Raw genomic sequence first — 8,242 nt, 5'->3', positions numbered from 1 at the left:
GTCCTGTACAGTACACTACGGTACAGTACAGCACAGTACGATGTACAGTACAGTACAGTACTGTACGGTACAGTACAGTACTGTACGGTACAGTAATGTACTGTACAGTACAGTACTGTACAGTACAGTACAGTACTTTACAGTACGGTACAGTACAGTATAGTATAGTACAGTACTGTACAGTACAGTACAGTACAGTACAGTACTTTACAGTACAGTACAGTCCGGTACAGTACAGTACAGTACAGTACAGTATTTTACAGTACAGTACAGTCTTGTACAGTACAGTACGGTACAGTACAGTACAGTACAGCACAGTACAGTACTGTACAGTACAGTATAGTTCAGTACTGTACAGTACAGTACATTATTGTGCGGTACAGTACAGTACTGTACAGTACAGTCCAGTCCATTACAGTCCAGTACAGTACAGTACAGTACAGTACAGTACAGTCCAGTCCAGTCCAGTACAGTACGGTACAGTCCAGTACAGTACAGTACAGTACAGTACAGTACAGTACAGTACAGTACAGTACAGTACAGTACAGTCCAGTACAGTACGGTACAGTCCAGTACAGTACAGTACAGTACAGTACAGTACAGTACAGTACAGTACAGTACAGTACAGTACAGTACAGTCCAGTCCAGTCCAGTACAGTACAGTCCAGTCCAGTACAGTATAGTACAGTACAGTACAGTCCAGTACAGTACAGTCCAGTCCAGTCCAGTACAGTATGGTACAGTCCAGTACAGTACAGTACAGTCCAGTCCAGTACAGTATGGTACAGTCCAGTACAGTACAGTCCAGTCCAGTCCAGTACAGTACGGTACAGTCCAGTACAGTCCAGTACAGTACGGTACAGTCCAGTACAGTACAGTACAGTACAGTACAGTCCAGTACAGTACAGTCCAGTCCAGTCCAGTACAGTATGGTACAGTACAGTACAGTACAGTACAGTACAGTACAGTACGGTACAGTCCAGTCCAGTACAGTATGGTACAGTCCAGTACAGTACAGTACAGTACGGTACAGTATGGTACAGTACAGTACAGTACAGTACAGTACGGTACAGTCCAGTCAGTACAGTATGAACAGTCCAGGTACAGTACGGTACAGTACCAGTACAGTACAGTACAGTACAGTACAATGCAGTACAGTACAGTCCAGTCAATTCCAGTACGGTATGGTACAGTACAGTACAATTACCAGTACAGTACGAGTACCAGTCCAGTCCAGTTACAGTACAGTATGGTACAGTACAGTACAGTCAGTCAGTACAGTACAGTACAGTACAGTATGGTACAGTACAGTACAGTACAGTACAGTACAGTACGGTACAGTACAGTACAGTACAGTACGGTACAGTACAGTACAGTACAGTACAGTACAGTCCAGTACAGTACAGTACAGTACAGTACAGTACAGTCCAGTACAGTACAGTACGGTACAGTACAGTACAGTACAGTACGGTACAGTACAGTACAGTACAGTACAGTCCAGTACAGTACAGTACAGTCCAGTACAGTATGGTACAGTACAGTACAGTATGGTACAGTACAGTACAGTACAGTACGGTACAGTACAGTACAGTACAGTCCAGTACAGTACAGTACAGTCCAGTACAGTATGGTACAGTACAGTACAGTATGGTACAGTACAGTACAGTACAGTACAGTACAGTACAGTACGGTACAGTACAGTACAGTACAGTACGGTACAGTACAGTACAGTACAGTACAGTCCAGTACAGTACAGTACAGTCCAGTACAGTATGGTACAGTCCAGTACAGTACAGTACAGTACAGTACAGTCCAGTACAGTACAGTACAGTACAGTACAGTACAGTACAGTACAGTCCAGTACAGTAGTACAGTACAGTACAGTACAGTACAGGTACAGTACAGTACAGTAGTACAGTACAGTACAGTACAGTACAGTAGTACAGTACAGTACAGTACAGTACAGTACAGTAGTGGTACAGTACAGTCAGTACAGTACAGTACAGTACAGTACAGTACAGTACAGTACAGTACAGTACAGTACAGTACGGTACAGTCCAGTACAGTATGGTACAGTCCAGTACAGTACAGTACAGTACAGTCCAGTACAGTACGGTACAGTACAGTATGGTACAGTACAGTACAGTACAGTACAGTACAGTACAGTCCAGTACAGTACAGTACAGTCAGTACAGTACAGTACAGTACAGTACAGTACAGTACAGTACAGTCCAGTACAGTATGGTACAGTACAGTACAGTACAGTACAGTACAGTACTTACTTAACTGATGTAAGTGTTTATTTCTGTCTTTAGGGTGTTGTACCTCTAGTGACCATATTTTGTACAGCACAGTTGGGGACGTACTGTACTGCGCTGCACTGTACTGTACTGTACTGTACTGTACTGTACTGTACTGTACTGGACCTGACTGGAATGGACTGGACTGGAATGGATTGTACTGTATTCATTATTGGTTGGCTTTCTTCAGTGGTTTAGGTTATATACATAAACAGTGTTTGAGGTGCAATATTTTATTATATTCTGCCAAGATTCTCTAAATGATTAATAGATAATATATAATGTCTTGATAAAGTCTTACACAAGTAGTGATGACATGTCTCTATAAAGTGCTGTATTGGTTAGGTTACATTGGGTCATGTTAGAGGTGATAAATTTAGGGTTTGCTGGGGATAGGTGGGTTAGGTCATTAAGGGACAGGTTACATTAGGCCAGGCTGACATAGGAAGGTTTGGTCAGGTTTCCGGGTCCAGGGGTTAGTGAAGCCTGGAACACTAGCATGTCACTCCTTCAGATGAACAAATCCCAAGGAATTCCTCATAGTGGTCCTGGTAGTCGTGGTGCAGGTAAGAGAGAGGCAGCTGCTTCTCACATTACTTGTTGTGGTTGGTCATTGGTTTGTTCTCTTAGGCACGTGATGGAACATTTGTACCCAGGGGAGTTATGCTGGCCATTGGTTATGAATTCGAGGTTCATCTCGTTGGTGGGGAAGACCCAGGTAGATGTAATATTCCCGCAGAATCTGTTGAGGATAACGCCATCATATAGTAATTAACATTGGCTGGTTATAGTGACCGGCAGGAGGTTATAGTGAGGTATTATTATCAGTTTATGCTCAGACTGAGGAGACAAAGTATTCGAGGTAACAGGAGTAATAATGTGTTAGTGGTTGTAATTAAAGTAATAGTTATTGAAGCATCACAAGTTAGTAAGAGTGTTATTACTTGATAATATTACCAACATCAAAAGTAAAGGTTTAATGATAGATAAAAATAATCCAAGTATTGTTATGACTGGATCACATATTGTCTTTATGTCCAGTAACTTCTAATGTTACTATCAACATCACACACAGAAGTAGTAGTTGTTGTAGTAGTAGTAGTAGTAGTGTAATTTTAAGGAGAACCAGTATTGTAATACTATTTGCATTGTATAATAACAATAGCAGTAAAAGTTTTTTTTAGTTTGTAGTAAAGGTAGTAAGAGTAACAGTAGTAGAGGTGGTGGTGGTGGTGGTGGTGGTGTTGTACCGTGTAACACATACGTGGAGGAAGTGGTGTTGTAGGATATGATGAGTCGTTCATTGGCACAGGTGGAGAGGTCTTCCAGGTTAAATACTTCGCAGTTGACTTCAAACATGGCACGCGGTGACTGGCAGACGATATTCTGTTGACAACTGTGGGAAGGAGTGAACACCTGTAGACGTTATTGTGGAAGACGGAATAATCTTAGAGGAATACAGGTGTTGGTGGAAGTAACACCTGTGGTGGTGATAATGTTAGAGGAACACAGGTAGAACTAACACCTGTAATCGTCTTTGTATCCTCGGGAAGGTTACAGTTTGGACGCCATTTAGTTTGTCATCTTGGTATTGTGTCTTAGATAGGGTTGCCATATCTGAACATTAAAAAAAGAGGACGTTCCCGAAGACATCAGCCGCCCCCCCCCGCATGGCACACACTTTGGCGCTATGTAACATTTATGCAGCCGTGACCCTTTTATGCTCTGGAAAAGTACAACAAATCGTAAGCACTAGCTGTGGCACCAAGCGACAAACCCACAACAAAGACTAAGATCAAACACTGTCACTGCAGGTTAAAGACTGGCCAACCACCGGCCACCGTCATAGTTGTCGACACACGTAAATAATATAAGGAAAGTGGCTAGATTGTGGTTGTACTGTACCTTTTAGTACTGTACCGCACTGTGCTGTACTGTACCTTTCAGTACTGCCCTGCACTGTGCTGTACTATACCTTTTAGTACTGTACCGCGCTGTGCTGTACTGTACCTTTCAGTACTGCCCTGCACTGTGCTGTACTGTACCTTTTAGTACTGTACCGCGCTGTGCTGTACTGTACCTTTCAGTACTGTCCTGCACTGTGCTGTACTGTACCTTTTAGTACTGTACCGCGCTGTGCTGTACTGTACCTTTCAGTACTGTCCTGCACTGTGCTGTACTGTACCTTTTAGTACTGTACCGCACTGTGCTGTACTGTACCTTTCAGTACTGTCCTGCACTGTGCTGTACTGTACCTTTTAGTACTGTACCGCGCTGTGCTGTACTGTACCTTTCAGTACTGTCCTGCACTGTGCTGTACTGTACCTTTTAGTACTGTACCGCGCTGTGCTGTACTGTACCTTTCAGTACTGTCCTGCACTGTGCTGTACTGTACCTTTTAGTACTGTACTGCACTGTGCTGTACTGTACCTTTCAGTACTGTCCTGCACTGTGCTGTACTATACAGTACTGTGCTGTACAATAAACAGTATAACTTAACTTGAGGGAAGGTTGTTGGTATATTGTGTGTATGTTTATACATGTAACTGGCGGCGTGTATCACGCTCTGTATGTTAATTACCGACTACAGCCCATACAAGTATTTTTAACATTATTGTCAAACGTTAGAAAGTGAGAGACTACCACTACCAGGTATAACTTGTTAATGATAACTACAAGTTATATTGGTCACGTGTTGTGATGGTCTATATTACAGTACTACCACTACCAGGTATAACTTGTTAATGTTAACTACAGGTTATATTGGTCACGTGTTGTGATGGTCTATATTACAGTACTACCACTACCAGGTATAACTTGTTAATGTTAACAACAAGTTATATTGGTCACGTGTTGTGATGGTCTATATTACAGTACTACCACTACCAGGTATAACTTGTTAATGTTAACTACAAGTTATATTGGTCACGTGTTGTGATGGTCTATATTACAGTACTACCACTACCAGGTATAACTTGTTAATGTTAACTACAAGTTATATTGGTCACGTGTTGTGATGGTCTATATTACAGTACTACCACTACCAGGTATAACTTGTTAATGTTAACTACAAGTTATATTGGTCACGTGTTGTGATGGTCTATATTACAGTACTACCACTACCAGGTATAACTTGTTAATGTTAACTACAAGTTATATTGGTCACGTGTTGTGATGGTCTATATTACAGTACTACCACTACCAGGTATAACTTGTTAATGTTAACAACAAGTTATATTGGTCACGTGTTGTGATGGTCTATATTACAGTACTACCACTACCAGGTATAACTTGTTAATGTTAACTACAAGTTATATTGGTCATGTGTGATGGTCTATATTACAGTACTACCACTACCAGGTATAACTTGTTAATGTTAACAACAAGTTATATTGGTCACGTGTTGTGATGGTCTATATTACAGTACTACCACTACCAGGTATAACTTGTTAATGTTAACAACAAGTTATATTGGTCACGTGTTGTGATGGTCTATATTACAGTACTACCACTACCAGGTATAACTTGTTAATGTTAACAACAAGTTATATTGGTCACGTGTTGTGATGGTCTATATTACAGTACTACCACTACCAGGTATAACTTGTTAATGTTAACTACAAGTTATATTGGTCACGTGTTGTGATGGTCTATATTATAGTACTACCACTACCAGGTATAACTTGTTAATGTTAACTACAGGTTATATTGGTCACGTGTTGTGATGGTCTATATTACAGTACTACCACTACCAGGTATAACTTGTTAATGTTAACTACAAGTTATATTGGTCATGTGTTGTGATGGTCTATATTACAGTACTACCACTACCAGGTATAACTTGTTAATGTTAACAACAAGTTATACAATGGTCTATATTACAGTACCACTACCAGGTATAACTTGTTAATGTTAACTACAAGTTATATTGGTCACGTGTTGTGATGGTCTATATTACAGTACTACCACTACCAGGTATAACTTGTTAATGTTAACTACAAGTTATATTGGTCACGTGTTGTGATGGTCTATATTACAGTACTACCACTACCAGGTATAACTTGTTAATGTTAACTACAAGTTATATTGGTCACGTGTTGTGATGGTCTATATTACAGTACTACCACTACCAGGTATAACTTGTTAATGTTAACAACAAGTTATATTGGTCACGTGTTGTGATGGTCTATATTACAGTACTACCACTACCAGGTATAACTTGTTAATGTTAACTACAAGTTATATTGGTCACGTGTTGTGATGGTCTATATTACAGTACTACCACTACCAGGTATAACTTGTTAATGTTAACAACAAGTTATATTGGTCACGTGTTGTGATGGTCTATATTACAGTACTACCACTACCAGGTATAACTTGTTAATGTTAACTACAAGTTATATTGGTCACGTGTTGTGATGGTCTATATTACAGTACTACCACTACCAGGTATAACTTGTTAATGTTAACTACAAGTTATATTGGTCACGTGTTGTGATGGTCTATATTACAGTACTACCACTACCAGGTATAACTTGTTAATGTTAACTACAAGTTATATTGGTCATGTGTTGTGATGGTCTATATTACAGTACTACCACTACCAGGTATAACTTGTTAATGTTAACAACAAGTTATATTGGTCACGTGTTGTGATGGTCTATATTACAGTACTACCACTACCAGGTATAACTTGTTAATGTTAACTACAAGTTATATTGGTCACGTGTTGTGATGGTCTATATTACAGTACTACCACTACCAGGTATAACTTGTTAATGTTAACAACAAGTTATATTGGTCACGTGTTGTGATGGTCTATATTACAGTACTACCACTACCAGGTATAACTTGTTAATGTTAACTACAAGTTATATTGGTCATGTGTTGTGATGGTCTATATTACAGTACTACCACTACCAGGTATAACTTGTTAATGTTAACAACAAGTTATATTGGTCATGTGTTGTGATGGTCTATATTACAGTACTACCACTACCAGGTATAACTTGTTAATGTTAACAACAAGTTATATTGGTCACGTGTTGTGATGGTCTATATTACAGTACTACCACTACCAGGTATAACTTGTTAATGTTAACTACAAGTTATATTGGTCACGTGTTGTGATGGTCTATATTACAGTACTACCACTACCAGGTATAACTTGTTAATGTTAACTACAAGTTATATTGGTCACGTGTTGTGATGGTCTATATTACAGTACTACCACTACCAGGTATAACTTGTTAATGTTAACTACAAGTTATATTGGTCACGTGTTGTGATGGTCTATATTACAGTACTACCACTACCAGGTATAACTTGTTAATGTTAAACTATAGTGGTCATGTGTTGTGATGGTCTATATTACAGTACTACCACTACCAGGTATAACTTGTTAATGTTAACTACAAGTTATATTGGTCACGTGTTGTGATGGTCTATATTACAGTACTACCACTACCAGGTATAACTTGTTAATGTTAACTACAAGTTATAATGGTCACGTGTTGTGATGGTCTAACAACTCGGTTATGGCGGGGTATAAGTTTACTAATACACTTCGCTTGACACACAATACTCACCTGTGTACAGGTGTACTAGTAATAGTGTTGTGCTTCTCCTCCTCCTCGCAGGCCAATATAAACACTCCCCCCCCCTTCACCCCAACTCCCACAATGCATCACTACACCGCCGAGTTTCTCATCCCTATTTTATAGAAACATTTAAGATTGACAATATACATAAATGACAGGTAAAGAGATTTACCTGTTGATGAAGGTACTCTACACCTGAGTACACCTGAACACCTTGTTGATGAACCACTGTATTAACTCCACTATACAAATGAGTTAACATTAATGACTTGGTGCCCCTTAAGTATGACGTCACTGCCAACACTGTTACAGGTTTACAATGTGGCGCATCTGTTACCGAGA

The 8,242-nt window shown here is 39.7% G+C and overlaps 1 long non-coding RNA gene across 1 annotated transcript; it reads right to left on the bottom strand.

Moving 5' to 3' along the window:
- Positions 1–2,517: 2,517 nt before the first annotated feature.
- Positions 2,518–7,929, bottom strand: LOC121878901. Its single transcript, XR_006091252.1, has 3 exons — positions 7,889–7,929; positions 3,565–3,696; positions 2,518–3,042 (listed from the first exon to the last, which is right to left on the bottom strand). It is a non-coding gene; the product is annotated as an uncharacterized LOC121878901 (long non-coding RNA).
- Between the last annotated feature and the right edge of the window lie 313 nt (positions 7,930–8,242).

Source organism: Homarus americanus, unplaced genomic scaffold (genome assembly GCF_018991925.1).
Source record: "Homarus americanus isolate GMGI-L3 unplaced genomic scaffold, GMGI_Hamer_2.0 scaffold16042, whole genome shotgun sequence".
In the NCBI taxonomy this organism is placed as follows: domain Eukaryota; kingdom Metazoa; phylum Arthropoda; class Malacostraca; order Decapoda; family Nephropidae; genus Homarus; species Homarus americanus.
This window is presented reverse-complemented; position numbering and strand designations above follow the sequence as displayed.